The sequence below is a fragment of the Ambystoma mexicanum genome, chromosome 8, assembly GCF_040938575.1.
Source record: "Ambystoma mexicanum isolate Mex_15411 chromosome 8, UKY_AmexF1_1, whole genome shotgun sequence".
NCBI lineage: Eukaryota > Metazoa > Chordata > Amphibia > Caudata > Ambystomatidae > Ambystoma > Ambystoma mexicanum.
The window spans coordinates 979,258,072-979,282,253 of NC_090929.1; positions in this window are offsets into that span (position 1 = coordinate 979,258,072).

A 24,182-nucleotide genomic window follows, 5' to 3' on the forward strand; every position below is an offset into this window, starting at 1 on the left:
AAATTCCCTTTTGCAGTCAGAAAAACAAAATTAGATGGGCCTCATTACAACTCTGGCGGTAGCCGTGCCCTTATTAAGGGCACGGCTGCTGCCGGAGTTGCATTTTTTCCGGCACCCGCGAATGGGCATGAGCCGGGTCATGGCGAGCTCATTGGACCAAGTAATAGCCCGTTTTTTGGGTGCCGGAATCAAAGGGATCACGATCCCAATTCTGCCCCATAGGGCTGAATGGGGATGGGAACATTGGATGCACCGGCACATTCAGAGTTGTGCTGGTGCATCCGACGTGCTCTGCTCGCGGGTGCCATTACACCCGCCAGCAAAAACCTGGCGGGTGAAACGCCACCCGTGAGCAGAGCACGTGGTATGGCGGTCCGGGAACTACGGTACCGGCAGGCTTACTGGTACCGTAGTTCCCGGATCGCCATGCCTGTAATGAGGCCCGATGTCTCTATTTTTGTTCTCAATTCACATTTCTCTCTAATTTCTCAGGTAACGAACATAAAAGAGGCAGTCATCTTGGTGGTGTTCTGGTGAAAGTCTCCCAGAAGATTTGTCTTGCTAGCATAGGATTGTCTAATAGTCCTTTCATCTTGATTATGGGGGTAAGGCAGATGGACCTTAAATTATAATTTCCCGTTCAAAAAAAGAGACAGTGAAGAAGAGTCTCCTCCACTGCTTTGTATACTTTACAAGTTCAGTCCATTACACCCTTCTATCTTTTCATATACATTGCCAGTGCCGGGTTGTCAGCTCTGGCAAATGCAAAGAGTCTCCCTTCTGGGGATTAGAAAAAAAACATATGCTTGTTGCCTAGAAACAGCTACATGAGCATCTACCCACGCTGGGTGTGCTAATCGTGCCAGGTCTCCTTCATGTTTCAGTTTGTTCATCTCATATTGTTTGGTTTTTCATAAGTTTTTAAATTAGCTAATTACAGGGCCTGCAGTAGTGGCCCTGTAGTTATGGTTAAGTTTCTCAACTCATGGAAAGAGCACTTTATGGATGGCTTATAACTTTGCCCCCCCCCCCCGGACGTATCCTTGCCAAACCTTGCAAAGTAAGTATATGCCCCCCTCTGAATGATTTTGTAAAGTTTAATGCAGTTCCGTCCAGGGGGGCCAAAATTATAGGGAAGGCCCCAGAATTTGTGGAAATCCTCATAGAGGCAATGGAAAAAAAAAAATGTTGCTTGCGCCTATAGCCCAAACCGCTAAACGGATTTTCATCAAATTTGCACTATAATGAGCAGCGGCTTGGTCCCTAAAGCGTGCTTCTGTAAAGTTGGTCTAAATCCATGCAGTATTTTTTTTTTAAATGGCCAAAACATAGGTACAAATAAATGTGTGATATCTGGGTCCGAAATCATTTCCTGATTCGGGGTCCGTAGACACGTCTGGGCCAATTAGAGGCTGGTAACAACAAATTCACCCATTGATTGGATGTTGAAAAACCTAAGCTGAGTCAAATATTTTGAAGCGGTCGTCATGTTTGGTCTGCGAACAGCTGCCGCAGACCGCGGACAGAGCTGTGACAAAAAAGTCTGGAAAACGCATTTTGGGTTATTTGGTGGCCGAAGGAGGGCCTGGAAAGGGTGGGGGGGGTGTAATAAAGTTGATATGGAGCTGTTTTATAGGTGAGGAAAGGGTGTGCAGGTGCCACTGAGTCACGGACATCGCCGATGACCGCAGACTGCACGGTGAAGTAAAAGTCTGGAAAACACATTTGGGGTTATTTGATGGCCGAAAGAGGGCCTGGAAAGGGTAGGGGAGTAGAATAAAGTTAATATGAAGCTGTTTTATAGGGGGGGAAAAGGGTTTGGAGGTGCTGCCAAATTCCATGGTCAATTTTAGTGTCTGCAGAAATTATTTGGATGGCAGAGGGCTCTGGGTGAGTCTTGTTATTTGAAGGTGTATTGTACGTACTTGTTATATGGTTTCATTATATTGCGATGGTTGTGGCCAGTAGCCAGATTCTTGTGGGAATGGCCATTGGCCTTGCCCCCAAGAATCTGGCCACTGGCAGCACACACTGTGGTTATATGTGTATATTAATTATAGGTACTGTATGGGGAGTTTACCGTATTTATAATATGGTGGAATGATATAAATGAAGTATGTGTAGTATTTATGATCGTAGTCCAATTGAAGATAGTGCTTCTCGATCTTTGGACTGCCTTGAATAACTTCATGATACCTTCGGCATCAGGGACCGGGCACTGGACTGACTGACTTGTTTCCCTCACTAACTGCCCCTCACAGCTGCAACTGGGCCATTTCTCCTCCACCAATTCACTCTGTACATGCAGCGTCCTACAGGGTTGTATCCTATCGCTGTGGCTCTTGGATATGTATCTCGTCAATTCAGCTCACCTGATCTATTTCTTCTCTCCTCATTTCTAGTGTTATAATGATGACACACAGCTTTCCTTGAAACTTGCCTCTGCTACTTTCGACTCCCTGTCTTTCACCCATGGTTGTGCAACCACCATCCAGGCATTGTGTGTGGCTAACAATCTCTGTCTCAATGACAGTAAAATGGAGATCCTTTTTATTGGGACACCTGTGCCCTGTTTCCCTCTTACCATCTGGCTGCCCTCCTTGGGCCCTCTATCCTCACCATCCTGTGAGGCCGAAAACCTTGGGGTAATCTTTGACCCCTCTCTCTCCTTCCCTCCTTAAATTTGGCACCTTGTCAAGAAGGCCCACTCTCGGCTTAACTTCCTTACAGTCGTTCTATCTTTCGTCACTTTCCCCCAGAAGCTCAACATCTCTAGAGCCCTGGTCCTGTCTAGGCTAGACTACTGCAACATTCTTTTTATCAACCTCCCCCTTTGTTCTCTTTGCCCCCTTCAGCTGGTCCAAAATAGGGCTGGAAGATTTATCCTTGGCCAAGTCATTGTATCTCTGCAGCCCTATAATCTCTACATTGGCTACTGGTGGCTGTAAGGATGAGAATCAAGATCTGCTGTATCATCGACAAGGCTTTCCGGGGCCTGTGACTATGCTTTCTTCAACTTTCTCTCCATAATACTCCTTAGCTAGAGCCCTTCGTTCCTCTAACTCCAATTCTTTGCTTGTCAAACGCTTCTCCAAACAGAGAGCAGGCGGCATGGGTCTCTCTTCAGCTGATGCCTCTCTTTGGAACATCTTACCTGCCCCTCTCAGAGTTGAGCTGGAATTCCTTAAGTTTCCGAAATGTCTGAAAACTCCTCTTCTTTCCCTCTATCCCTTCCCTGCTAACTCATAGCACTGCCACTGAGACTGGTGGCCTACTCCCTCATAAACCTCACAGGTTCCAGGCCCTATGTGTAGTGGACACCAGTACCTCCCACTTCGACACTGCCATTGCGGGTCCACTGCCTAGCGGCTGTGCACTCCACACTTGGCACTCCTCCGCCCCAGCAGTTAGCCAGTGGCCTTCTACCTTTGCATCTCTTGGCACTTACATCCTGGGCTCCCATCAGCACTTGCCCATACTTACTCCCCCCTCCATTCATGCACTTGTATTACTGCAGAATGCATATGTGCATTTATAGCAGCACTGTGTACGCTTTTTTATAAGTAGGGGAAATGGTGTGGAAGTTTAACATGTTGATAGGGTCATATGTACAGGTTTTGGGTGTGATTGGTGGATGGATGTGTTACTGGTCTAAAGTAGGCAATGAGGGAGTGTTACAAACATAAAAGTAAAAATGGTAGAAGGGCTGTACTGTGCAATGGTGTGCACGTGCCATCCAGGTCTATTAATGATGCCTGGCCCAGAAACAGGACTACAGAGACCACGGATAGTCATGAAGGTCCATGGATTATGGTCCTTATTGAATGCTAGAGAAAAGAATTTGGGACAGAAAATAGTATACAATTGTCTATTATGCCCATTAACATAGTACAAAATGCTTATGTAAATGTTGGAGAATCGTATTGAGTCTAACTACTTTACTGAAAAATGTAAAGTTGATGGAGTTTATAAGATATTTTCTTTAGTTCTATTTCTTACTATGAATGATGTTTTCTAAAGGAACCTTTTTTGGCTGTTTTTTGATTTTGTATTTTCTTTTCTTCTTTTTTTCTTTTTTGTAGGAGAGGCCAGGAAGTAAGTTGGGGGAGGAAAATGAGGGAAGTGGAATCAACCACAGATATGGAAGGGAAGGTGGACAGAGGAAGATATTGGGCCCACGTTAAATGTAAGAAAGGGGACACAGTGTTTCTCATGCTCCTTGATTACAGCCTCGAAAGAACTTGAAACTGCTCCCCCTTGCAGAGTGATGTGTTGTAGTATACACAGAGTACTGTTGTCTTGAAAAGATATGGATCAACTGCCTCTTTTAAGGCTTGCATGGTAGCTGGTGTGATTTTGTGCCCTACAAATGTAGCCTGGGCGGTGGCAGTATTAATTGAGAAAGATGGAGTAGAGGAAGGCAAACTACTTCTTCTTGAGAAAGGAAAAGCCTTTCTCAGAAAATCTCGGTGATTGGATTTGGTGTGGCGGTGCATTGGAGGTGGTTCCGTAAGAGTATGTCCAGGTTTTCCATGACTGAGTACAACACTTATTTTTACTTGGTAGCCTTAGCCTTCCATACACCCCCAACGGTGGTAAAGAACCGCCACACCCATTATTCTTTCTGGGTGCTGTAGATAAGCATTTCTTCTGTCTCACCTCCTCGTCCTTTTGATTGTTTTCTGCATGATTGCGCTTTTTCCATTGTCCAGGCCCTACAGCTGGTGGTGGCGGTGATGGTTGTGGTGGCTTCTGGGGAGATGGGATGGCTATGGCTGATGCCGTTTTTTTTAGTTAACTAGCAGTTGTGTTAATATTCTTCGAAGCATGTGCTCTATCATGGATTGCAGATGGAAAACCAGTAAGAATAGGTATAGGAGCTGGGCAAAGGTAGATTTTCTGCTTAGAACTTCCTAGATTAGCTGAATATTCAGTTTCAAATTGTTCCTGAAGCACAGACCTGTTCGTAAAGCGCAGACCTGTTCGTGAACACGTCATCATGGTATGTGCATGGTCGCGTGACACTGTTCAGGAAGTCCGCTGTGACGTCAAACGTTCGCGAATGTCGGTGAACAAATAAACGATGTACAAAGTTGTAGAAAGTTGATAGAAGTGTTTACAATGTTACTAGGAGTTGGGGAATGGCACAGTTTGTGCTTGAAACTTTCTAGATTGGATGAAAATGCTAATATATTGGGGTGAGTATATTAGGAAGTTGTAGCAAATTGGCGTGCAATGGTAAAAAACTATGAAATTCAGTAAAATTATTTTGTTAAAGGGACATTATGTCTAAGTTGCACTAATAAAAACGTATCAAGTTCAGTGAAAAAAACTTTGTTAAAGGGAAGTTATGATTAAGTTGCACTAATAAAAACATCAAATTCAGTGAAAAGTTGTTGTTAAAGGGATGTTATGGTTACAAGTAAAACCCAAACTCCCCAGAAATGTACCAGTTATGGTAAGCTAAGCAACCATAATTTGCGCCACCACCGTGCACTGCTAAGGCTAATACCCAGGGCATCAAAAATGACATCACAAATGTAATTCATGACATTACTGGTGACATCGTATATCTGGGCCACTTGTATGAGTTCACTGACATAGCTAAACTATTTGTTTTTGTTCACTGACAGTGAGAATTTCAAAATTCAAAAGGTGCTATATAACTAGACACAATGTGATTTAAGATCTTTTTTTGTTTTATTTTGTATAATACAGTTACAAAAATGACTGTCGATGTAAGAGCCTTGTTTAAGCATATTTACAAGAAAGAAAAGTCTACATGGACTAGTGAGGCTAGGTAAGAAACGGAGATAGCAGTTTTCTGCATTAGTACTTTTTGTAGGCTTTAGACTTTATCATACTTAACAGCGAATCTGCATGCATTTTACAGTTGTGAAAACATATGTATGCTCAGATTTCAGCAGGGCTGACTTTCATCTTTTGTCAGTTAAAAACATGAAGACCATTGACTTGGTTAATAGTAACATGTATTTTTTAAAAGTTTTAAAAGTAGTAGGGGAAGACCCTGTTCTAGTCCTGAACCTTTTCAATTGAAGAGAGTCAACGCTTGACGTTTTATGTTGTGAAGCTTTTGGTACTCACCGTTATTCAGTGCATTTAATCTATTGACACATATTCCAAGTACGTATTATTTGCAATGCCTCAAAGCCTTTGCATCTGGCCTCAAAGCCCAAACCAAGATACAAATCTGACCTTCAAAGAAAATAAACTGAATCACAAAAAAGAACCCCCTTCATTTGAAACTTTTTAGTTTATTTCCACAATTTTTGCATGTTAGACCTCTAAAAATAGTGTGCATTATTCGTTGGTCTTAAAATGTGTTGTCACACAAAGAAGATGCGGCATGCTCTTGTAAATGAATGACTACAAGTTTGTGGCTTTATCACTCAGTGTTTTCTTTATCTTGAAAGCGCAGCAGTAAAACTCAAGATGGTTTTGTTGATATCACATCAGTTTGTGTTCCAGTACAATGAAAGTGGACATATGGGTGAATTATCCCTATAATATTTGATCATTTGATCTGGCATGAGGGAGCATGCTCCGATAAAATAAATATTTCTCCTTTTATTTTGAGGTCCCTGTCCTAGGCCCACGTGTATAATGTGCAGTACCTCTCTGGCAAGAAATCCTGGTTACAAGGCTGGAGTTTAGGTCAATTCTTTCATCTGGACTACTGTCTCCTAGGAGACTCACTTACTGAAGGATAGCAATTAGTGGCCTGTAAAACATGGCATGCCAAACCCCCAAAATAAGGTAAAATACATTATGAGAGGAAGTATGGACATCTGCTAGCCAATGCAGGCTGGTTATTTTAATTGGCAGAAGAAATACAAATTGTCAGACACAGTGCCCCACAATATAAACTGTAACTTCGGAAATACGTTAATTATTACAGTAAAGCACCATTAAGCACATCCGCTCATGTGTCTATAAACCATGGGAGGCAAACATGTGAATTAAGTATTTTCCAGCAGTTTGGAAGTAAAAAAAAAGACAACCGTATTCAAGTGCCAGCTGGCTTTTCATGCTGAAACCAAAACAAGCCATCCAGTTCCAAACAGACCCGACATGTTTACTGACTGCCCACCACTGGAGTACTCGCAGCTAGAAAAAATCATTGGTATACATTTTAGTTCACATTTAATTCCTCTGAATTTGTTCCCAGATGAGTTTCTATATCTAATAGTGCCTGTCTTGCAAGTGACTATGCTCAAGCACAACCCATACTTCTCGCCACCATCGCTATCTCTTCTTCTGTCAATCCCTCCTTTATAGGGCCTAAATTGGTGTCCACGGTGAAAAATGCAAAGACCAAAGTACAGCTATGACATTTGTAAATGGAGGCACTGTGAGACAGCCATCTTGCAAAAATTGCACCAATTTCCAGGGGATTTTGCATTATTACAGGACAAGTGTTTCATTGGCTTTTGCACTGACAAGCCAGTGCAAAATTGACATTTGCACTGACTGGCCAGGGCGAGGAAGACCTGAAGGTGATGTTATAGAATGTGTGCACTGACTGCAAAATAGTCAGTTGTGCGCATGGACATGCAAGCCGATATTCTCCAGGAAGTTCCACAAACGGAAAGCTAACGGGTGGGTTACAATTACTGTGCGTGTTATTGGGCACTGCAACCATCACTGTGTGTGTGTGACATGTGTGCAGGTGCTTCGTAAATATCAATGTGTGCGTGTGAGATTAGGATGGGGTTTGATCCTGGTGCACTGGTTGAAAACGTTCTGCAATACCAAGCGATCCGTTGGGCTCAGCAAATGTCAATGCCACATTGTACTGCACCAGTGCCAACATTTCCTGCAACCAGAACAATTTCAAATCAGAGAGGTCATGATAAACAAAGAGAGTGCATTTAAATAGTCCTTCTGTCAACTATTTTAATTGGTTGTTTGTTTATTATATTTGTAATCCGAGCCAGACTCGAAGGTATCAGGGCGAAGGGGATACATGAGAATTTTCAGCTTAGGGTTACACAGTAATTGCACAGCTATTATACAGACAATAGTTCAATTGCAAAGTATATAAATACAGTCAGCATAATCAGGAAAACATTGCATAGAAGTGCACAGTTCAACCTCAAATGGGCATGGTGTAGTCTAACAAGAAGCGAAGGGGGGAAGGAGTTCCAAAGCTGTGCAACTTTGACTGGGAAGTTGCTCCCTCCCGCTTTGGTCAATTTGAACCTCGGTACGATCAGGCAGTTTGTGTTAGCCATTCTGGTGGGCCGGTTGGAAGAGTTTCTATTAATTCTCTCTATGAGATAGCGGGGTGCAGCATTGTTAAGGCACTTGTGTGTTAGCGAGGTAGTGTTAAGCAGGATTTTGTCGCTCGTGGAGAGCCAGTCATTCTGTCTCCTTACCTCAGAGATGTGCTCTTTTCTGGCTATGCCCAATGCTGCTCTAAGAGCATTATTCTGTAGAGTCTGAATTTTACTGAAAATGTACTTATTGGCACCGAGGTATAGGGCGTTACAATAGTCCAATTTTGACAAGATTAAAGCTCTGGCCAGAATGGTGCAGCTATTTGTAAATAGGAAGGGTTTGCCAGCTCTAATCAGCTTGCATGTATATGCAGAGGCAGAGGCCATAGAATTGACCTGTTTGGCAAAAGTGAGTGTGGAATCTAAGGTTTTTACCTCTTTGGCAACCTTAATAGTGTTGCTATTAATATTAAAGGATGTGTATTTGTTGCCAAGTTTAATGAGGTTGGTCATAGTTTCCAAAATTATGAGCTCAGTTTTGTCATCATTCAGGCATAGACCATGGACAGCCATCCATGCCTGGATGATGAGGTAGATTTTTTTTTATCAAGGCCAAATCCTTGTCATAATCTCCAGTAAGTGGTATGAGAATCTTGGTATCATCTGCATAGTTAGTGTAGGTGATACCAAGATGGTCCAGATCATCAAAAAGGGGCTTAGTAAATATATTGTACATTGTGGGTGAGACACAAGAGCCCTGTGGCACTCCACAAGTGATAGGAATAGGGGCTGCTGCTGCTGATGGTGAGAAGACTCTCATAGTCTGATTGCTTAGAAAGGATTGTATCCAGACTATGGCCTTCTGGGAGAAGTGCACTGCTGAGTCAAGGTGATTGCATAAGACCTTGTGGTCCACCAAGTCGAACGCAGCCAAGAGATCAAGAAGTAGTAAGGCTGATTTCCCTTTGTCTCCAAGCTTGTCAATATGGGCCTTGAGGTCAATCAGTGGCGTCTCGGTACCATGTTGGGGCCTGAATCCTGATTGACGGACTCCTAGTGGCTGGTTAAGCTCCAGATAATCCTGTATCTGGAGATAAGCCACCCTATCTAAGATCATTTTTAGTAAGAAAGGCACTGTTGTTATTGGCCTATAGTTGGTGGGTATGGTTGGATCCAATAACAGTTGTTTTAGGAGTGGGAGTACCCATGACTCCTTTAGATTACTAGGGATGGTACAAGTAGAGAATGAGGCATTGATTATCTTCGATATGAAGCATTCCAGGTCTCTAGCCGCATATTTAATGATTTGGGCTGGACATTTATCTCCCTTACAGTTAGAAGGTTTGAGGGGGAGGATGATTTTTCCAACCTCGAGAATTGAAACTTTATCAAAACTAAAGCGTTGTGCAGGTTTATGTGGATGTGAGGTAGTACTCGCAAGGGTGATTATGTTAGGTAGGTTTACTTTTTTTGGCCATTTTATCCTGAAGAGTGGTGATTTTGTTAGAAAAAGCCTTCTGTATACTGGAGCACCAGCCTTTATCCTTCACACAATTATCCGGCACAGGGATCGGGGATCAAGCTCTTTTAGAATTACAAAAAGTTCCTTTGTACTTGAGTTATCTTGCATGATCTTATTGTTGTATGTTTCCTGCTTGGTGCAAAGCATTTCTTTTTTGCAAAGGGATGATATATTGATAAGGTTGGCTCTCTTAACATCCGAAGGTAGCTGCCTCCACATGCTTTCGCATTTTCTTTTTTCCATATTTAGGGTTTTGAGGTGTGCGGTGAATCAAGAGTTCAGATGTGCTCTGGGTTTACTTTGTCTCATTTTTAGAGGGGCAATTGTATCTAGAGCTTCAGTCATAGTTTTAATATATTGATTAACTAGTGTAGTAAGATCGGTGGTATCTGATAGAGAATTGAGGGATGGTAATATTAGGGGTGGAAGTTTGTCTGCAGTAATGTTCTTTTTATTCCTTGTTAGGGGAGGAGGACAAATGGGTTATTTTTAATTGTGAGACTTTTAGCAACTAATGTAAATGCTACAAGGTGATGGTCTGTCCATAACTGTGGGGTTATGGCTGTGATGGAAGCATTACAGTTGTAATCTGCCACCCAATCAAGGGTTTTGCCTTTGTCATAGGTTGGGAGTGTCACTCTTTGAGTGAGGCAAAGTTCAGTGAGGACATTGGCTATTGCTGCTGCTTGCTGGATTTTGGGGTTGTTGAATCCCAAGTTGAGATCCCCAAGTAAGAGTACTTGCGAGGTGTTTTTTAGATTATCGGAGAGAATAGTGGAGATGTCCTCCTCGAATGCGCCGTTAGGGCCCGGAGGTCTGTATATTATGTGAATGGTGAGTGTTTGAGAGACAGAGGTGGGAAGTTTGGCAGTGAGGGATTCACAAGATTTAACATCAGGAGAGTTGACTAGTTCCATGGCTAAGTTGGTTTTGGTTATGAGAACTATACCTCCTCCCCGAGTCTCGATTCTGTCTGCTCTAAGAATGGTATAAATATCAGATACTGCAAGCATTAGGGTAGGGCCTGCTACTGCATGTAGCCATGATTCAGTAATGGCTAGAAAGTCATAGTTGTCTGCCTGAATTAAGCTGGCTACCTCCGTAGCGTGGGCTACTTAGGATCTAGAGTTTATTAGAGCCCCCTTAAGGTCTGGAACATGGTTACCTGTCACTAGATTAGGCGAAGTGTGGTTGTTAACCACATCAGATGGTATTGGGAGGTGGGGTTTATTTTGCTGGTGTTTTTTGTAGGGTTTATTCTGCTGGTGTTTTTTGTGGATGGGATTGTCAGTAATGGGATTGATAACTTTTGTTATAAAGGTTTGTTTGTTATGGTGGCATTTTCTCCTAAGGACTGTGTTGGTTATTGAACTGGCAGGTGGTTTGAATAGTTTTGTCAGTCTATAGCAGAGTCTAATGTTTCTAGAGGAAATGTGGCAAGGTATATTAGTTGAACCCTGGGTAGGATTAATGTGATTTGGCAGTTGTTGTTGGCCCAGATTACTAGGTAACGATAGGGTAAGTGTAACACCCATTGTGGCTGCCATATTATTTGTTGTGGTAGAGTCTGGAGCAAGTGTGGTTGAAGGGCCAGTGGACACTAGGACTAGTGCCAATTTGGCCGACAGTAAGATAGGCTGTAGGGCAGTAGCATACATAGTGTGCTTAGTCCAGATAAGCTAGCTACGCTGGATACGCTCCGGTCAGCTACTTCAGTTTAGTAGGGCAAGGTGCAAGCACATATTTAATTTTCTAATAGTATGGCTAAATACGCTCTAGTAGGATATTTCAGTTTGGTAAGGCAGGGTGCAATCATACTTTCAGTTTGCTAACAGAATGGCTAGATACGCTCTAGTAGGCTACTTCAGTTTAGCAGTGCAAGGTGCAAACATGCATCATCTAATAAAGTGGGTTAGTTCAATTACTGATAGGGAGGGCGGGATATACAGGTAAGTCCCGTTTTCTTAACCGTAGGGTTAGATGGACTCTGGAGGAGTAGGCTAATTCAGTATTAGCAAGGCATGATATAGTGGGACACAGTCTACCGGGATAGACCGGTGCATTTCAAATGCTGTGAGTCATACAGGCATGCGCTGTAAGGAGATGTTGAATATAGTACCATGAGACCTGATATCACGTTAGGTGTAGCATGGCAGATTCCGATGTTCTAACTAAATAGGTGATCACTACCTTAAGCAGCATAGTGTGAGCAAGCATATATCTGCAACTCGTAAGTGTAGTCAAGGGCTGCTGTCTCCCCACGGCGATCAGGGGAAACAGGGCCTTTATCTTGCCTTGCTCGTGGCCTGCTCGTCCACCTGTCGGTGGTTGTTGGCAAAATATATTCAGGCCTGTTGCCTAGCAAGGACACAAAGCAGAGCCTCGTTGGGGAGAAGAGTTCTAATTGGGAGTGTATCATTTTCTTAGCATTGTGCTATATTCGATGATGTTGTTTGCATTTCATATGCTTCTTTATTTTTAGCCTTCTTTGGTTTTTTCCAATTTAAAAGTTTTTTATTTAGGGTATTTCTCAAAGGCACACTGAGGCCAAAGTAGAATAACAGTGATGCACATAGTAACAGGGGTGCAGAGTATCAGACCATATACATTAGAAATTAAACATTAGAGGAAACACTTACAGAGAAACCGATATCTACATAGCCTTCAGTGACAGTGTTCAATATGAATTGTGGTATTCTCACATACAAAATGCAGTAGGCATTCTAGAAGCATGCATACAACTTTTAGAGAATAGAGGAGAGAAATTTATTGTATGCTATTGGGACATAGAGAAGGGAGTCTAGGGGTTGTGGGCATGTCAATAAATAAATATATGAATATGTAAGAGTTAAGAATAATGACATCACAGTAGAACATATTCAAGATCAAGGGCCTGATTCATACAAAAGTGTGCACTGATCCTGCAAAGTCCCTGCACCGAAATCAACTTTGCGTGTTCCTACATGCACATTTTTCTATGCGAGCTCTGTGTATTCTTGGAAATTACACTGCAAAGTAACCCTATGCGCCAGTAGTACCCCGAACCCTCAGAACACGCCCCACGCATAGCAAATCCAGCCACGTTTACCAACCTTTACGTCCTCCTCATCCGCAAAGTAATGCCCCCCGGCAATACTTCATGTGAATCCCCCAACCAAGGCAACAACCGGGCAACCCTGGGTGGTGTCCCCCGTAAATATATACAGCACCCCATCAATATGCGTTGATAATGCAGAATTTGCATGTTCTGCACAATATTCTAAGCTCTGCGCAGGCCCGACCCACACTTGGCGTGGAGTCTCGCCCAAGGCGCTCAACTGCATGCAGAGACGTGTTGAACCTGCGGGACATCTCTGCAGTGTCCCAAAAAGGCCTGCAAATTTAATTTCATGAATCGATGAAGGGGGGGATTGCGTGCTGAATTGTGCCCAAAGCCACTATTCAATGTGCAAATAATTCCATGAACCAGGCCCTAAGTGTGATTGTCTATGGACTTTCAGAAAATAACTTTTCTTAATGACTTTAATCTTTCTATAAAAACATCTGTAAAAATTCAGTAGAATTTTGAGACAGCCATTACGGCAAGGAGAATTTCCGAATTTTTCATGAATGGCTTCATATTTTTCAAATACATTTATTTTTAGTGTGTTTTAACAGCTTTCATGTGGAGTTCGTCATAGGGAACAAAAACAAATGTCTGCCCAAATAAATAAAAATATTCCACTATGATTTTAAAGAATTTTGGCATGCACATAGACCTCACTGTGAACTTACGCTACTATAAATATGAAAAATCACATCAAAGTCAGGAAGGACTTTGATGTGAGGTTTCATAGTTATATAGGATGCAGAGGAGATGTGAATTGCGCACATTTATGAACAACTCGTACATGCCTCCTACACATATAAAATCTCACATCAAAGTTAAACCTTACTTTAATGTGAGTTTTCATATCTATAGGAGGCGTGTTAGATATGTGCATTTCATGACTTAATACCAAACACTCATACGCTACGTATATGCCATACACTCACATTTCAGATGCTTATTTACCAAACACTCACACACTTTACACCAGACACTCTTATACCACACACAAATGACACACACATACACACGCACGTATGACACACACTTCTGCCAAAACGTTCTTACACCACACACCCTTATGATACACATGCTGTTACAAGACAAGCTCTTACGACGCGCACAATGTTACAACAAACATTCTTAAACACACATTTTTTGACACACACTCTTATGACACATGCTCTTACAACACACAAACTTCTGACACAGAGACTTACGAATTAACAAGGGAGTCCTGGGAGTCGCTCTGCCAGACATTAGTCCTGGTTACGAGAGACTTGCCCAGAGTATTTAGCTCACTATCTTTCACAGAGAAGAAATATCCCAAACATATCAGTCTTTGTCCTGCCCTAGGGCAGTCCAGCACCGAAATGCTAGGCAATTCTCCGCTGAACAAGAGTACCAACAGCAACCCCAGACACGTGTTTCGGTTTGGTTGGACCTCATCAGTAGCCAGGCCGCCCCCTCAAGTCTTGACACCACCCACCAGCCCACCTCACCTACACCACTAGCCCCAGGCAGCTCCCTCAAGTCCTGACATCACCTTTCAGCCCCCCTCACCCCCACCACTAACCAAGCAGCCCCCACAAGTCCTAACACCACCCACCAGCCCCCCTCAACTCCACCACTACCCCAGGCAGCCCCCTCAAGTCCTGACACCACCCACCAGCCCCCCTCACCTCCACCATTACCTCAAGCTGCCCCCTCACATCCTGACACCACCCATCAGCCCACCTCACCTCTGCTGCTACCCCAGGCAACCCCTGACAGTACATGCCCCTCCACACACACTCCTGACCTCCAAAACCATCCCCAGGAAGCCCCCTCAAGTCCTGACCCCCGTTGAGCCTCCCTCACCTCCACCACTACTCCAGGCAGCCCTCTCAAGTCCTGACACCACTCAGTCCCTCACCTCTGCCACTACCCCAGGCAGTCCCCACAAGTGCTGACACCACCCACCATCCCCCCTCACCTCCAACACTACCCCAGACAGCCCTGTCAAAACCGGCCACCACCCACCAGCCCACCTCACCTCCGCCACTACCCCCAGGCAGCCCGCTCAAGTCCTGAAACCACCCAGCCCCTCACCTCTGCCACTACCCCAGGCATCCCCCAAAAGTCGTGCCACCACCCACCAGCCCCCCTCACCTCTGCCACTATCGCAGGCAGTCCCCTCAAGTTCTGACGGCACCCACCAGCCCCCCTCACCTCCACCACTACCCCAGAAAGCCCCATCAAGTCCTGCCACCACCCACCAGCCACCCTCACCTCCGCCACTACCTCCAGGCAGCCCCCTCAAGTCCTGACACAACCCGCCAGCCCAATCACCTCTGCCATCACCCCAGACAGCCCCCTCAAGTCATGATACCACCCACCAACCCCCTCACCTCTGTCACTACTCCAGGCAGCCCCCTCAAGTCCTGACACCACCCACCAGCACCCCTCACCTCTGCCATCACCTCAGGCAGCACCCTGACAGAACACCCGTACACCCCACTGACCTCTGCCACCACACCAGCCAGCACCCTGACAGTCTGCCCCCTACCAGTCCAATGTGGAGCTACGACTTACATAAACCCCTCTGGTCTACTTCCACCATGATGCAGACCTGCCACATGTCCTCCACCAACACGATCAACTGGTAGCACTGTTGTTGAATCCAGGACTGGAGCATCTCGTGTCATTCCCTGGTAGACCTGATTCTGCAGCACCTCAAATGGACAGCACACTGTTGCACCAGTTACATGTGACATGGGAATTCAAAGTGGCATGTGAATATTGCCCATGTGTCATTGCATTAGCCTCAAAGAACAGCAAGTGAATCCCTGTGGAGGATAGATGTACACAGAATGATAGATTGGGCATATCCACGAAGAATGACCGGGTGCATTACAACCTGTACAAAAGTAACCAGTGTGGTAGGGGTGGCAAAGTCCCTGTCAGGGATGAAAACATGACACGCCTGTGCATGGGTGATGGGAAGCCAGTCAGAGAGTGTGTAACTCAGTGAGACAGGAAATGTGTACTGCCACTCTGAAACAGCAATCATAGGACTCATCTGCATTCCAGTGGCAGAGGTGGTGCATAACATGAGAGCAGGGGGTGCATGACTGCAGATGTGGGTGGATGGGTGACCATGACACGGAATGGCGCGGCAATGAAATGTCAAATGGGCAAGTGATGTGTCCAAGCCACCCATCCTTAATGCCAAATATAAACTACAGTGAATAGAGTGTGGGCACCTACACAATCCCAAGCATGTGCCAAAGGGACACCTCGACAACAGTGGACCTGAAATGAAAACAGCGCAACAGAAAAACTACCTCCAGTAGCAAATGTGCAGATGCAATACAGATGACACCACATACAACACACAAATGAAACACATGGAACATGTGGCAATATACATGAACAGGTGGCAATCCATCCCCAATGAGAGACAACAAAAACCATCCTAAGGCATCCACACATCACCACAACCATACCCATATGTACACCATCACACACAGAACTGAAGCCTCCATGCCAACAACACCAACACACTGATGCCAAACATGCAGTGCCCCAGTACATGGAATGGAATATGAATATCCTCCAGTGCACCCTCAAGCTGTCTGATGGCCACACCCCCACATGTCATGCACATGTGTACCTCTCCCCCAGCAAACATCACAGCAGCAACATGACACACACAGTAAGGCCACAATACACATGACCGACAATGAACAGATGCACTTGGAGAACATTCAAAAATCAAATGCGTAGACAGACATGCATGGAATGAAGTGATGTAAAACCTGTATTGAAATTGAACTATATACATGATAAAATGGAGCAAATGTCTTAAAAGTCTGGGGGAAGTGAAATAGAAAAAAGTCACAAATGAAACCTAATCCTATATAACTATTTACACAAGCAGCGAGCTAGTCCTCTCCAATCTCAGACAGTGCTTCGACCAGGGCTGAGTCGAAATCAACATCCTCCCTCAGGTGAGCCTCCGTTGTCGCCTGCAGGGACTGAAGGGTGGCCACCATCTGCTGCTCTGCCTCTTCTGCAAACCTGCAAGTTGCCTCCAGTATGGCAGCCCACCTCTGCGCTCTGCACAGCGCCACCTCAGCCCTGGCCACCATCAGTTCTGCCTCCCTTGCCTGCTTCCTCTCTGCCACCAGCTGCCTCTGGTAGAGCCTGAACACGGATGACAAAGCCTGCATGGCTCCCCTATGGTCCTCCTGCCTCAAAGGTACCACATGCCTCTTCAGGATGTTATCTTCTGTGACCATCTGCCACCTCATGGCTGCCACCTGCTGCTGCCATGCTGAGTGCAAGCTGTGTAGCGATGGCCTCTGACCTGATGACTGTCATTGGGGACATACAGCACCTGCCCGGCTCTGAGGTGCCTGCTGAAACTTTACTGTCTGTGTCTATGTCGGTGCCTCGGTAGGCACTGTGACCACTTCATCCGACGATATTGAAGGGACTCCCACCTCGGGCAGTGTGCTGGAATGTGGCCTGGAAGGCACCCTGGAGGACGACTGGTGCACAGAGGAGGAAGTGGAGGAAGGGTCACTACAGAGAACAGCCCACAGAGCCCACACAAGAACATTGTTGTTTCCAGCAAGTCCATGAGGCAGAACAGCTCATTGTGATGATGTACAAGCAGACTACGAGTAGCCTATACATCATCACGTATGACTGCAGTCTGCCTCGTGAGAGAAGCCAGCAAGAGGAGGCACATGATTCAGGATGGACACATCGGCTGGCATGGGGATGCTGGTCTGGAGGCATCCCGGAAGGTGGGCACTGCTGCATCTGATGGCATAGGGACATCATTTTGAGCAGGCACCTCCACAGTGGCCTGCACAGCCTCATGCCACTGGGACAGGGTTTCAGCATGCACACCCTCCTCGACACCCCCACCTGACCCAATGGGCTGGCCTGCAATGGCCACCTCCTCCGCCTCCACTTAAATCCAGCTGGATTGATCCAGGGTGTCTTCCCCTGTGGATGGCTCCTATGTGGCAACACCCTGCCCCACCGCGGCTGAGGTGTTCCCTGCCTCCCTTACCCCTGGGACTTACCCCCAGCAGCCGCTCCCGATGGTCCCAGCACTCCCTCAGTCACATCGCTCCCCGAAGAGGAGGTGTCACGGGGAGTGGCTGGGGTCTGCGCCTTGGTCTGGTGGCCCGGTCTCTCCGTCCTCACTCCACAGCACTGCTTCTGCCCTCTTCGCCAGCTGCAGCAATTGTGGGAAAGCAGACATAGAACAGTGACATCAGTCAACAGTATGAAAGCATGTGTGGCATACACAACATTTACAGTAACATGAATTCAGCATGGGTCAATAAGCAACAGCCACACACACACCCATCCAATTCCCCTGAAAACTGACACACCTGTCTAGGGTAAATGATGAGCACAGTCACAACACATTAACATATCAACACTGCACATAGATGGTGGTCCACAGACGTGGCACAATGCCAATGCCAAGGTGACCTAAATGCAACCTGCTGCGTTGCCACTGGAGTCATGCCACAGGGGCACATGGGTTGGCAGGGAGTCAACTGGTAGGTTGTCCAACCACAGAATGCATGGAAGCACAGATGGACTGGGGTACTCCTTGTAACACATTGGTGGCAAGACACCCAGTGTAATGCTGGATCTCAGTAGATACTCATTATTGTACTACACACAGCATTGGCCAAGCAAAGACCTGCATGCACATCTGTCAGCACAATTACATCACCCAACATGCCTCCCTTACATCCTTACCTGTAAGCAGGCAACACATAGATGCACAAATTGCAGAGGCACACACGAGTTTGCTGTAGCCCCAAGCACATACACATGAGATGATCACACATCGACCCATACTTCACATGCAGTGGGATTACAAATCACATCAATGTCCCTGAACGGTCAATGCTCCAAAATGACAAACACCAACATCCATACACACGTCACCTCCAGATGTTCAGTAATGGACCACACAACAATCTTTCCATCATGCATGCCCCTCACATGGGCACAACATCATAATCTGGCACCCTTACTGTCCAAGCACGTGTAACCATCAACTGACATTGTATGTGCATGGTTGGCGTGAGGTCTACAACTACGAACACTGCACATACCAAAACATGTCCAATCAACAGATTCTGACATCACACATGGCAGCATTGTCTGGGGCTGCATGCACCGCTGTGGATCACTGAAACACACATGTTGCCTACAGAAGGGAGTAACTGAAATCATGCAAGTTTATGCACAACACACATGCACTGTAGTGCAGTGCACCACATAGCTACTTACCAGCAGCATCTAGATGCCATTGCCACTCACAGGTCTGGGGATATAGCTCCAGCTAGAACCTCTCCAGGAGCCGCATATTGTTGGTGGAAAGCGTGTAGCAGCCTGCATGGTGCACCTTCATAGTGGCACAAGCTTCAAGGGCTGCTACTGGCTTGGAGTGGGTCTGTGACTTGAGGTCCTTCCATCGCTTGTGAACGCACTTTGGGCAATGGCCTGCCACCCCTCTGCGTTGATAGCATCCGTGAAAGTCACTGTGAGACAAGCATGCTATCAAGAGAGATGACGCAGACAACAGATATATATTTCTAAACAAAGCTTTATTAATAATCAGGATGGTGTAACACCTAACTAACCCAATGCTATGTTGGGATTACCCCTACTTAAAGAAATTTAAGTCAAGTCTGAGTCCACAAATCCAAATAAAAATGTCTGCCTGTGTCAAAACCTATGCTTGTCCTCACAACTATGACTATATCTAGTGGGGAAATGTTTTCAACCAAATTTAAGTGTTCAAAAGTAAATGTGAAGCCGGTAATTTAGGTTTGTCTACAGTTCTCTTTCTCAAGTTCAATACAGATCCGATGTAACTTTGTTTCATAGATGTTTGATCAAGTTCTGAAGTTCCCTTCTGTAGGTTCACAGGTTTTACAGTTTGCACCAAAAGAGGGCCTTGGGTTTCCCTTCCCCAAGTTCAAATGTAATCAAGTTCATATAACACTGCGATCTTGGGACTCCCTTCCCCAAGATAAATAGTCAACCAGTTCTTTGGTTCTCAGGGTCCTCTTCCTCAAGATGTATACTGAGCAGTTGACTTGTTTCCTCTGTTCACAAGCTCACTTACATGTCTTTCACATTATTCTTAAGGTGCTTTACTGGCAGTAGGTTACTTGATATACCTGATTGTCCCAGAATGCTCATGAAATCCTTTAGCACGTCATAGTCTGATCAAATAGCAGCTTTCTTTTCATTCAATATTTCATAAATGCAGCATTTACTTGTTTTCTCTAGAATTAGTAAGTGCGCCTTTTGTCCATAGAGCAAGTTTATTGTACAGACGGCCGGGAGTAGCTTAGATGACATCTAAGAGTCACACTAACCCTGGTCTCCCTGAAACACACAAAGAAGACACATTTGATACAGTTTGCAATAGTCAATACACTCCCCCAGATACCGTTACAAAGGCATCCCCCCAAACTTGATTGGTTGCCCTGTTCAGAGAAATCTAAATTCTGCACAATCCATTGGACACAGACATTATAACACAATGTCCTAAACACTTATAATTACAAGTTTTATATTTCCAACACACCCCTTCTGAAAAACATCTCCATATTTGGTGGAAGCCTTGCCTCTTAGTTGCACAACAAAAGAATTCCTATTAATGACACACACGGACCTGCCCTAAAAATACCTAAGCACATTAAGATGAGAAAAAGACACATAGATTCCCTATTTACCTAATCGTGTTTGCTAATCGCATTGCCCAAATGTGTCTGGTGCCCGAATTTTTATGACTTCTCACCTTTCCTATTCACATGAGTTCTGCCCACTCACTGCCCTCTGCCCACTCAATCGCTCTGCTGAAATATATTACTACTGATCTCTGCATGTGCCCTTGGAGAGATCACCTGTTCCGAATAACCCAGTGAGTTTCACAAATGCCTATCCCTTACAACAATGAGCTCTCCTGTTTACCAGAGATCAGATCTTTCCTTCGCCCTCCAGCACTTGAGCCATTTGCAAAATGACCGCAGCCACCCTGGTGACCAACTTACAAAACCTGTTTACTGACTGCTGATGGGCCTTTGCAAGCTTTTGCCACGACTGCGAAAAAAACTCTTCTAATTAATCCACAATACGAAGACCCATGATACACATAGCAACCATGCTTTATATATTTCATATCTTCTCATGACCGCCAGACATTCCGCTAAATTTCATACGCACCTATTGATTGCATGCTTCACCTAAGTGGGGAGGGGCCCTGTGTCTGACAATTTTTCATTGTTATGTTTCTGCACGCATGCAAATCTACAAATGTATCGCCTCTACACAAAATAACACAAAGTAACCTAAATGTAACATTTTTCCCGTTTACCATAAATATTGTAATATTTGTACCAATTTGCCAAAAGTGACAGAAATGACGATGATGACATGTCCACCCCCCAAGTCAGTGATATGGCACGCAAAGTTTGCATTTTTCCAATTTCCCAACAACTTAATTTCTGATCTGGGATCCTTCATTTGTAAAGGGATCTGAGATCCAACTACAAAACATTTAGAGTTTCTTTGGGCTATTCTCGAAATCCATTGATCAAAGTGAGGGCTATCTCTCCCTAGGATTAACATTGGAAACCACTATTACCATTAGCGGGATTTTTCTTCCTAGAATCGATACAGAAAGAGTCAGCAGGTCATTTTTTGAATGGCCATGTACACACATTATTTCATTTTCCGGCCTCTCTCCTACACCCTTATGGAAGTTCTTCTGATCTTAAGGCATTTTCTTTACTTCCCATGTCCAATTCTGCCCAAATGAGTTCCCCTTCTAAGACAACAGGAACCTTATACCTATTAGGACCTTTAATATACAACTTTTATATACAATAAAGGATTAGACTCCCTTTTAGGTGCATTGGGTTGGATGGATGACATTAACTTACCATCTTCAGAAGGTTGTTTGCTACATGTCCAAAAACATTGCATGGATGACATTTCCTATATGGATCAAGGGACGAATTTATTACTAATGGATACTTTTCTTTTTCTCTATCATACCTTTTTGATTCAACTCCTCTAATCCCTACCTCAAAGAAGGGTTTATCTGGGGAAGGTTAATGTCTAACAATTTCCTCGTTGAACAACTAGAAGGTTCTGATATTTCCTCCAAATATTTTGCCCTGGTTATACTTCTCTTATCTTCTCCCTTAACTTTAGGTGGTTCTATACCTTCCAAGAAATTGACTGAGCTTGACAATACAGTGCCCCAGTTAGATTGTTGAGAATCTGCTTCTAAAAGACCAACACTCATAGCTTGCCTTTCTTTCTTTGCTGAAATGGGTTCCTGAAAATTCTCTTTTGCTTCGGTCCAGGAGAAAGGTTCCCCTACCATTTCATACTTGAGGATTCCTGACAGTTGACCCCTGATAAGCTTAATATGATCATCAGAACAATTCAATAGGACATTCTTTAACTCCTCCCCCTGAGAGAGTATAGCCTGTATTTTTAATCCTAAACTCTTTGGCAGTGATATATCTATATACCTGATTCCCGGGGAAAATCAACCTGTAGACCCAGGAAAATTATTATTTTATCTGTCCATGGTATCTGACAATGATATGGACAGAAAAGCTGATCATCATTTAGATTTTCTAAAAGGGAGGATTGCCTGTCTGTTCAAAGTTCAGGAAGGTTAGTCATAGCTGATTAACTTTTGGGTGAAAGAACTGATCCTTCCCTTCATCATTTGGGATGTGTATAATCGGTTTATACATTTTGTTTCTTTCTACCTATACCTTCATTATAGGAACATACCGACTGAATGGGTGGATCAACTTTCTGACAAGTTATGCAATCAGATATCAGGATCTTAATATCAGTCTCAACCCCAAACAAAAAGAACCTGTCTCTTAAAAAATATGTAAGTTTCCTATGGCTTGTATGATCTTGTGGAAGATGAGACTGAACTTTTCCCAAGACTATCTTTTTGTGACTTTCAGGAATCATAAATTGAAATGTTTTTTTTTTTTTCTGGGATGGGCTCACCCCGGTACAGAAATCCTTCCTTCACAAGAAAACATGATTCTCTTCTGTCACATCCCTCCTTTTCAGAGCCTAATCTGTGCATTATGACCACTATGATTCCAGTAGTACCCCCACTATCTCTGCATTGTTAAGGAAATTAAAACCTATCAATGATGCACTTTTCATCCTCCCCTCTTGCACAGCAGAATCTCACACTGAAGACCTGGGCCATTTTATGACTATTTCTATTAACCAATCATCACTACAATACAAGGTCTAGTTCCGCCCGAGCTGAAACATTCAGTAGTATTAGCATTGTTGGTAACCCACACTTGTCTCGATGATCTTCATAATTGCCACCCAGTTGCTAGCCTTCTCTGGCCAGGGAAAATTCTGAAAACAAGTGGTGACTACCCATTTACAAGATCATGTTGAGAAATACTCACTACTGGACACCCATCAATCCGGTTTTCGTCCTGGGCATTGAATGGAGACAGCATTGGTGGCAGTCTGGAATAACGTATTAAAATTGTCAGGCAATGGTGAACTATCTCTTTTGGTGATGGTGGATCTCTCAGCAGAATTTGATACAGTGGACCATAGTTCTTACTATCATGTCTGAGGGCAGTAGGGGTTGGGGGGTTTCAGAGAATGCTTTCCTGTTGAACGGTCTTCAACATGTGAAATTTGGTGGACACTTCTTGGATATTCTACCTCAGAAAAGTGGTGTCCCCCAGAGCTCTGTGCTCTCGCCCCTTATGTTTCATCTCTAAATTTAACTTCTAATGGGGATCTTCAGGAAGCACAACCATAGCTTTCACTCATATGCGGACGACACTCAGATTTACCTGAGAGTTGGTAACTTCGAGGAGTCTTTCCTTAAAGTAGGTCAATGCTTGGAAGAAGTTGTCCTATTGATGTCCCAGAATCGGCTGCAGTTAAACCCTAAAAGGGTGATACTGTTTAGACCTAAACATCTTCTAGCAGAGGAAACTAAGTGCCCCTCCCCTCCATGCTTCATGAGACTGAGACTCACTTATGCCTCTAAAATCAAGAATTTGGGATGTATTTGGGATTCAGACTGTAGGAGTGAAAATCAGGAGGGAGCAAAGGTGTGATCTGTGTTCTATTCATTGAGCCTTTTGCACCTTGGTTTTCCTTTTATGCCACATAAAGTCCATGCTACTGTAGTGGGGGCACTAATCAATGATGACTTGATTATGGACACAAAACGTTCGCAGGCGTTCCAAAGATTCAACTGACCAGGCTT